At 51.0% G+C, this 7,762-nt stretch overlaps 1 non-coding gene across 1 annotated transcript; it reads left to right on the forward strand.

The window, feature by feature from the left end:
• The first annotated feature begins 7,396 nt into the window (after positions 1-7,396).
• LOC120879729 lies at positions 7,397-7,502 on the forward strand. The gene has a single exon (XR_005724874.1). It is a non-coding gene; the product is annotated as a U6 spliceosomal RNA (small nuclear RNA).
• Positions 7,503-7,762: the final 260 nt, after the last annotated feature.

Genomic DNA, 7,762 nt, shown 5'->3' on the forward strand with positions numbered 1-7,762 from the left:
TGGGACATCCTGGTGGTCCAGTGGTTAAGACTCTGTCTTTCCACTGCAGGGAACATGGGTTCAATCCCTGGTCAGGGAACTAAGATCCTGCAAGTCATGTGGCATGGCCAAAAAATAAATTTTTTTTTAAAAAAAGACTAAGGTAACTAGTAAGATGTGGGTGATGGGGTGTGTGGTCATTGGCCATGACATGCCAAGCTGTTCCTAAATTCAAGTTTGTGTGCCTGACGCACTGTGCAGCCACACAAAATGAAACATCAGAGTTTGGAGCAGAGAAAGGCTTATTTCAGGGCCAAGAAAAGGAGAATAAGTGGCTGTGCTCAAAATACCCTGAACTTCTAGAAGGGTTTCAGCAAAGTATTTTTAAGGCTAGGTAATGGAAGTGGGTCACAGGGTATGTGATCAGCTTGTGCACAATTCTCTGATTAGTTTACGATGAAGTAATCAGCTGGTTGACTTTGTCAGTCCTTAGTTGACAGTAGGTCTAAGGGCTCATGATCAGGTAGTAAGCAGTTTCCATTTGGTGGTGGTTTTAGCATCTATAAAACAACTCAGGAAGTACTCATCAGATACTATTATCTGTGTACTTAAGAGAGGAGCTAGAGCAGAGGATGTAGGGGAGGTGTCTGTCCCAGGAAGGCCCCATAGGATTCTGATCAGTCCTTACCAATCAGCCCAACATGGTGGGGAATTGGGAGTTGCTTTTATAGACAGAGACATACCATCTGGGGCATTGGTGTTGTGGTTGAGAGGTCAGGGAAGACTTTGCCAGGTGGGCAAAGCAGGGGAAGGGCATTCCAGACAGGACACTGTGAGCCCAAAGGCTGTGTCGTGTGAAGCAAGAGTGCTTGTTCAAGTGTCTCCACAGAGCCCTGCTTGGTTGAAGCCCAGGGGAAAGTGAGGAGCTGGGAAGGAGGTGTAGTGAGGAGACAGGAGGGACATCCAGAGGCCAGCCTCAGTAGACACTGAAAAGAAAAGTGTTTTCCACTCGGTCGTGTCCGACTCTTTGTGACCCCATGGACTGTAGCCAGCCAGGCTCCTCTGTCCATGGGATTCTGCAGGCAAGAATACTGGAGTGAGTTGCTGTTTCCTTCTCCAGGGGATCTTCCTGACCCAGGGATTGAACCCGGGTCTCCCGTACTGCAGGTAGACTCCTTACCACCTGAGCCACCAGGAAAGAAGGCACAGAAGGAATTCGGCTCAATCCAGAAAGCAGTGCTGGAGAGAGATTGTCCAGGCAGCATGTAAGGGGAACTGGGGACATCATGGATGTGGTGCTCGATGAGTTCCCAGAGGCAGCGGGGTCTCTGAAAACCTCGGCGGGTGGCCTCCTGCGAGCCTCCTCGTGTGTACAGGGCCCCTGAAGCACTGACATCTCTCTCAAAAGTCTACCTGTGGAAAGTGCTGTGTTTGATTTTGAGGTCCACGGTGCCTAGACACAGCAGATGCTCGGGAACAGCTGATTTTGAATGGACTCCCATCTCACACACACCTCTTGCTACCATCCCAGCAGGAGTCCTCAAGGGCAGGGGATTCCAAAAGCTTTTCTTGGGAGGCATGTCTCGTGGTGAAAGGGCTGTTATAGCTCTAGCAGTCTGCTACCCGCCGACCAGGATGAGATCTGAGGCCCCGTCCACATTCTAGGGGAAGCCAGCGATCTCTAAACCATGGTGGGAGGCTGGGCTTCAGCGGGGTAGGGGTTTCCAGTGGGAAAGACATCAGCCTCGGGATCCCTGGGTAGGGAAGATCCTCTGGAGAAGGGCATGGCAACCCACTCCAGTATTCTTGCCTGGCACATCCCAGGGACAGAGGAGCCCACAGGGTTGCAGAGTTGGACACGACTGAAGTGACTTAGCACGCACGCACAGCCTAAGCCTTGTGTGATATCACTGTGTTTTACTTTTTCACAATCACCACCAGTGGGTGCCCATCCGGTGCTAGGGCTATGGCTGGGGTTCCGGGTTGGCCAAGACACCCAGAAAGAACCACAATTGCTCAGGGGCCTTCCACCTGCCAGAGCCAAAGAAGCCAAGCCAAGGAGCTCTGCCAAACCCGGCTCCAGCTCTATCCACAGGGAGGGATTGGCAAAAACAGGCGTCTCTCCGCCTTTTCCTGATCTCTGGACACTCGGACCCTCAGACTGAATCCAGAGGGCCCAGGCCCAGACCCTCATTGCAGCTGTGGCCTAGAATGTCCTAGAAGACCTGCTCGGTGGCACTTAGAGGGATGGCAGGGATGCAGAGAGAGAGGTTGGCTCTGCGAGTCTTTCCCTGTGCTCTTGTACTCACCGTGTCTCCCTGCTGCTCAGAACACCAGGAGAAGAAGGGAGAGGAGATTCCTGGGAACTGGGAAAACGGAGGCTAAAAGTCGATCAGGATTCCACCCTTGGAGGGGTGTTTCCTAGGCAGCACAGTGGTAAAGAATCCACCTGTGATGCAGGAGACGCAACAGATGTGGGCTCAATACCAGGGTTGGGCAGACCACCCCACCCCTGGAGTAGGAAATGGCATCCTGCTCCAGCATTCTTGCCTGGGGAGATCCGCCTGGCAGTCTATGGAGTTGCAAAGAGTCAGACAGGACTGAGCCACTAACTGCACACACACTCATGCACACACACACACACAAACCCTTAGAAGTCACCTGGGAGGATCTGTATTTTAATCCAGAGAGAGTATGGGATAGGTTTAAGCAGAAGTGGGACACCACCCAACTTGTGTTCTAGAAAGATCTCTGGAGCACTGTAATGATGATACCAAAATCCATCAGGGTTCTCCAGACAGATAAAACTAATTAGATATATATATATCTATCTCTCTCTATATGAGATGTATGTACATATACAATATATATTTATCTTAAGATGCATATCAATACATAGAGAAAGATTTATTTTAAGGACTTGCCCCACCTGGCGGGTCTGCAATCTGCTGTGCCGGCTTAGAGGCTGGAAACTCAGGCAGGAGTTGGTGCTGCAGTCTCCGGCAGGGAGACAGCACTTGTCCAATGACGGGCACCCAGAGGGCCCTGGGGGATCTAGGGTAGGTCACACCCCTGAGCCGGGGTCCAATTTCTACCCAAAGGGGAACTTCATCTGGGCTTGTCTTCTTCTGCAGCAAACTCCCCTGCACACCTCCCAGCACCTGCCAGTGTATCTGCCCAATCTGGCTGTGAACTCCTTGAGGGCAGAGGTCAGGTCTTACGTCGGGGTTCACCGCATTAACACAGTGCCAGATGCCCAGGAAGTGCTCGGTAGCGGAAGAATAAGTGGCTCTCCACCCAGCATCCAGCCCCCCTCCACCCCCTTACACCCTCCTCTCCCGCCCGGGACTTACTGGGCACTTCAGCAGCCCACATGCCCCTGAAGGACAGAGGTACCTGCAGACTTTCGGGTGCAAGACGAGGCGTGCCTGGGGCCAAACTGTGGCTCTGATACTTACATGTAGCCTGCTTACACATTAATTTTGACTGATAGATCGTTGATTCTTTTTTTTTTGCTTCATATGCCTATTTGTCATGATTTTGTTGGGTGCTTATGAAAGCCAGATTCCGTCCAGGTTCACAGAACAGAGGGCTATGATTGCTGATCTTAACACGGTCATCATCTGGCCAGGGGGAGTTTACCACGAAAATAAGAAGACAGTACATCTTGCAGGGAGTGTAGGAGAGGAGGTCACGGGGTATTTAGAGGGCCTGGAGAGGGTGCCTGAGCCAGTGCGGGGAGCTGAGGCTGAATGGTGTGCGAGTCAGCGAGGTAGAGGGCAGAGTGAGGGCTGACCGGGCAAAGATGCCCCAGGGCAAAGGGTCTGTCTGGCAGGGCCTGCGTGCAGCAGGGACAGTTCCCGACAGTTGGCCTTTGGCGCTCTTGCTGGGAACTGGCATGTATCCTGCAGTTTCGGCATCCCAGGCCACTTGCTCATCTGGTTCTTGCCATAAAGCGCTCACTTCGTGCCAGGTTGAAATGAAGCCTCCTTGTCCTCCTTCTGCTCTTCCCCTCACCCTGCTTTGGCATGTGTCTCCTTCAGGGAGCCTGAGCCAATGGGAGGGCCTGGGAAGAGGGGTCCCAGGGGACGCAGGCAGGCCAGCAGGGGCCACCTCTGCAAGCTGGCAGTCAGCACGTGCCAGGCTGTCATCATCCCCAGAACCCTGGGCCCTCAGTGCAGGCTTAGGTGTTCTGCCTTGCTCTTCCCATCTCTAAAATGGGTCAGACAATTGCCTTTCCATTAAACGTGATTCTGTGTCTCCTTAGTGGCTCCTGCGGTGCAGAGGCGGCCAGCGTAGGTGCAGTCTCAGCCCCACCGGGTTCTCAGTCTGTCTTTCCTCAGCTCGTGTCTTGGCTAAGGCTTGTCATCTTTATCTTTCTTCCTTAGAGGGACTTCCCTGACCTCCCATCTGAAGCAGAGCCTCGAAAGATTTTCAGTACATCTCTCCCTGCGCAGCCCTGAATGCAATCTGTAGTCACAGCTTTATTTCCACCCAATACCTGTTCCAGCCTGTCTCCTTCCGTGGGCTCCATCCATAGGGTTTATCAGCCATCTTATCTGTGAACCCAGCACAGGACTGAGCCAGAGTAGCAGCTAAAACACATTTGTTAAATAAAAGCAAGGTTAGGGGAAGACAGCTGTAAAACATTTGATTACAGTGGGAGGAAACACTTGGGGGTGGACGGTGCTTCCCTTTAGGGTCTCCTGAGGTTTAGCTCTGACCAGGGCCTTTCCCTCGGGGTAGAGACTGTATCTTATGGGACACAGCAAGGTGCCTGGGAGGGCCAATAAATATTTACTAAACAGTCCATCCTGTGCCAGCCACATGTTTTTTGATATATATCTCTCTTAGTTTGCACCACCACCCCTTGCACAGCTCAGAGTATTGAGGCTCTTACATAAATGGTGCCCCACAAACATTTATAGTTAGATCAAATCACTAGGTTTGATTTAGACTAGAGATCGTAAAAAGATTTCATTGCACGGGCCAACATTGCCTGGGGGGGTCAGTCCCTTTGAACACTGTACTGGGAAATGGTCTGTGGCTGTAGTGCGTTGAATGGGGACCACTCCCCAGAGGGCTCACATCTGAACCCCTGGAGCCTATGAGTGGGATCTTATTAGAAAATAAGGATGAAAAAATCTGGAAAACTGCATTTGCTGATGTAATTAAGTTAAGGGCCTTGCAATGAGCTTATCCTAGATTTTCCAGGGGTCCTAAGATCATTGGTAAGTGTCCTTATAGGAAGGAGAAGAGCAGAAAGAGGACACACAGAAGGGAGAGCTAAGAGTGCTGCAACCACGAGCCAAGGAAAGCCTTGGCATACTGGAAACTGGAAGGGGCAGAGGAAAGTTCTCTCTTAGAGCCCTATAAAGAAAGCTGAGTGCCGAAGAATTCACGCTTTTCAACTGTGGTGCTGGAAAAGACTCTTGAGAGTCCCTTGGACTGCGAGGAGATCCAACCAGTCCATCCTACAGATTAGTCCTGAATATTCATTGGAAGAACAGTTGCTGAAGCTGAAACTCCAATACTTTGGCCACCTGCTGAAACTCCAATACTTTGGCCACCTGATGTGAAGAACTGACTCACTGGAAAAAACCCTGGTGCTGGGGAAGATTGAAGGCGGGAGAAGGGGATGACAGAGGATGAGATGGTTGGATGGCATCACCAACTCAATGGACATGGGTATGAGTAAGCTGTCAGTGACTGGAGGGGGTCATCCTGAAAGTGGCAAACATTTTGGGAACTTGGGAGAAGTGAAGCATCCCACAGCTGGTCATCTTTTTCATTCCCTCTCCTGCATGGACAGGGAAGCCTGGCGTGCTGCAGTCCATGTGGTTGCAAAGAGTTGGACACGACTGAGCAACTGAACTGAACTGAGCTGAGAACCCTCAGAGGGAGTGAGGGCCTGCTGATGCCTTACGCTTGGTTTCCAGCCCCTGGAACTGTGAGAGAATACATTCCTGACATCTTCAGCCACCCAGGATGTGGCAGTTTGTTGAGGCAGCACCAGGATATGAGTACCTGGCCTTCTCAGATCTTAGAGGAAGAGGCACCATGATCAGTTTATGATGTCTGCATGGTCGAGGAAGGAAGGGTGGCAGGCACAGAAGTCATCAGCCAATGTTGACTTAGATCAACCAGATCTCTTGGTTGGGGGGTTCCTCTGTATCAGCAGATACCAGATCATTCTATCACAGTCATTCAGCACCAAAGGGTCCAGAAATCCATCAGGATTTCTCTCCTTGGGCTGAGGGGAGGCAGGCGGAGGTGTGGGAAGCAACAGTAGATTCATTGTCAGTGACTGGAGGGGGCCATCCTGAAAGTGGCAAACATTTTGGGAACTTGGGAGAAGTGGAGCACCCCACATTTCCCCTCCCGCCTCCTCTCAGTGGGACCACAGAGAATCTTTCGGGGACCACAGAGAATCTTTCGGAGAACACAGGCCTGACGTGGGGACGTCAGCCTGCATCCCATCCCGACTCCTGAGAGTCTTCCTGGAGTTCTGCTTTTGTTGGCTCACTCCTTCTGCGTCTAACAATCCCCCTGCTGGCGCCTCCTTATCCCCTTTGAGCCCTTCATGCCACCGTTGAAACCTTGGTTTTCTTGTTCTGTCCATGGCAAAATGACAGGCAGACTCCCTCCTCCATTACATGAAGGGGCAGGCCAGCGCGGGGAGGATCATTTGGGGACACAGTCTTCTATCCTTTCTTGCTGTGTGATCTTGAAGAACTTTCTATCACTGGCTCTCAGTTTGCTCATCTGCAAAATGGGAAGAAAATAACAATACCTGTTTCAAGATATTGTTTCAAGGTGCTGTTTTGTGCCCAGTACAGACATTGTACAGAAATATTTAAAAACAAAACATTGAGACAGACACACTAAGTCCATTGTCCTACTGAATTCTAGACAATTCTACCTTGTCCTTAGCAGTTTTCTTTCCTGGACCTGTAAGTAACCACCATTTATGGAGTGCTGACTGTGCCGGGCACCCTGTCACCTTATTCAGCCCTCACAGGAGTCCACTGAAGCGGGTACTGTTGATATGCAAGACTCACAGAGCACAGCGGCTTGACATCATGAATGGAGGGTCCATCTCCAGACTGTCCTAGGTCTGAGCTTCTGCACTGAAGGGCACTTCATGTACTCCATCACTGTGCCTGGATCGGCTGGGGAGCCCACAGCCTCTGTGGTCCCCTAGAGCACAGACTCTTTAAGGAGAGGGAATGAGCTCCCTGTCTGTCCTTCCCAGGTACTCCAAGCTGAGTCTGGGGCAGGGTTGCAATCAATCACTAAGCATGTCAGACCAAGTGAATAGTGGAGGGTTTGGAAAAACTGTCTTGTGTTTTAACAAAGTGGAAACTTCATGCTCTGACAAAGGAGATCTGAGTTGTCATCCACCTTCAACCCTCGTGTACTCTCTTCGGCAGCACATATACTAAAATTGGATGATACAGAGAAGGTTAGCATGGCACCTGCACAAGGATGACACTCAAATTCGTGATGCATCCCTTATTTTGGGGCTTCCCTTGTGGCTCAGCTGGTAAAGAATCTACCTGCAATGTGGGAGACCTGGGTTCGAACCCTGGGTTGGGAAGATCCCCTGGAGAAGGGAAAGGCTGCCCACTCCAGTATTCTGGCCTGGAGAATTCCATGGACTGTGTAGGTCATGGGGTTGCAAAGAGTCGGACACGACTGAGTGACTTTCACGCTTTTCGACTTTTGTATTCTGGGTCACCTGGTGTGCGTGTCAGATGTTTCTTTTGTAAAATGGGGACAA

The sequence above is a fragment of the Oryx dammah genome, unplaced genomic scaffold (assembly GCF_014754425.2).
Source record: "Oryx dammah isolate SB20612 unplaced genomic scaffold, SCBI_Odam_1.1 HiC_scaffold_20, whole genome shotgun sequence".
NCBI classification, from domain to species: Eukaryota; Metazoa; Chordata; class Mammalia; order Artiodactyla; family Bovidae; genus Oryx; species Oryx dammah.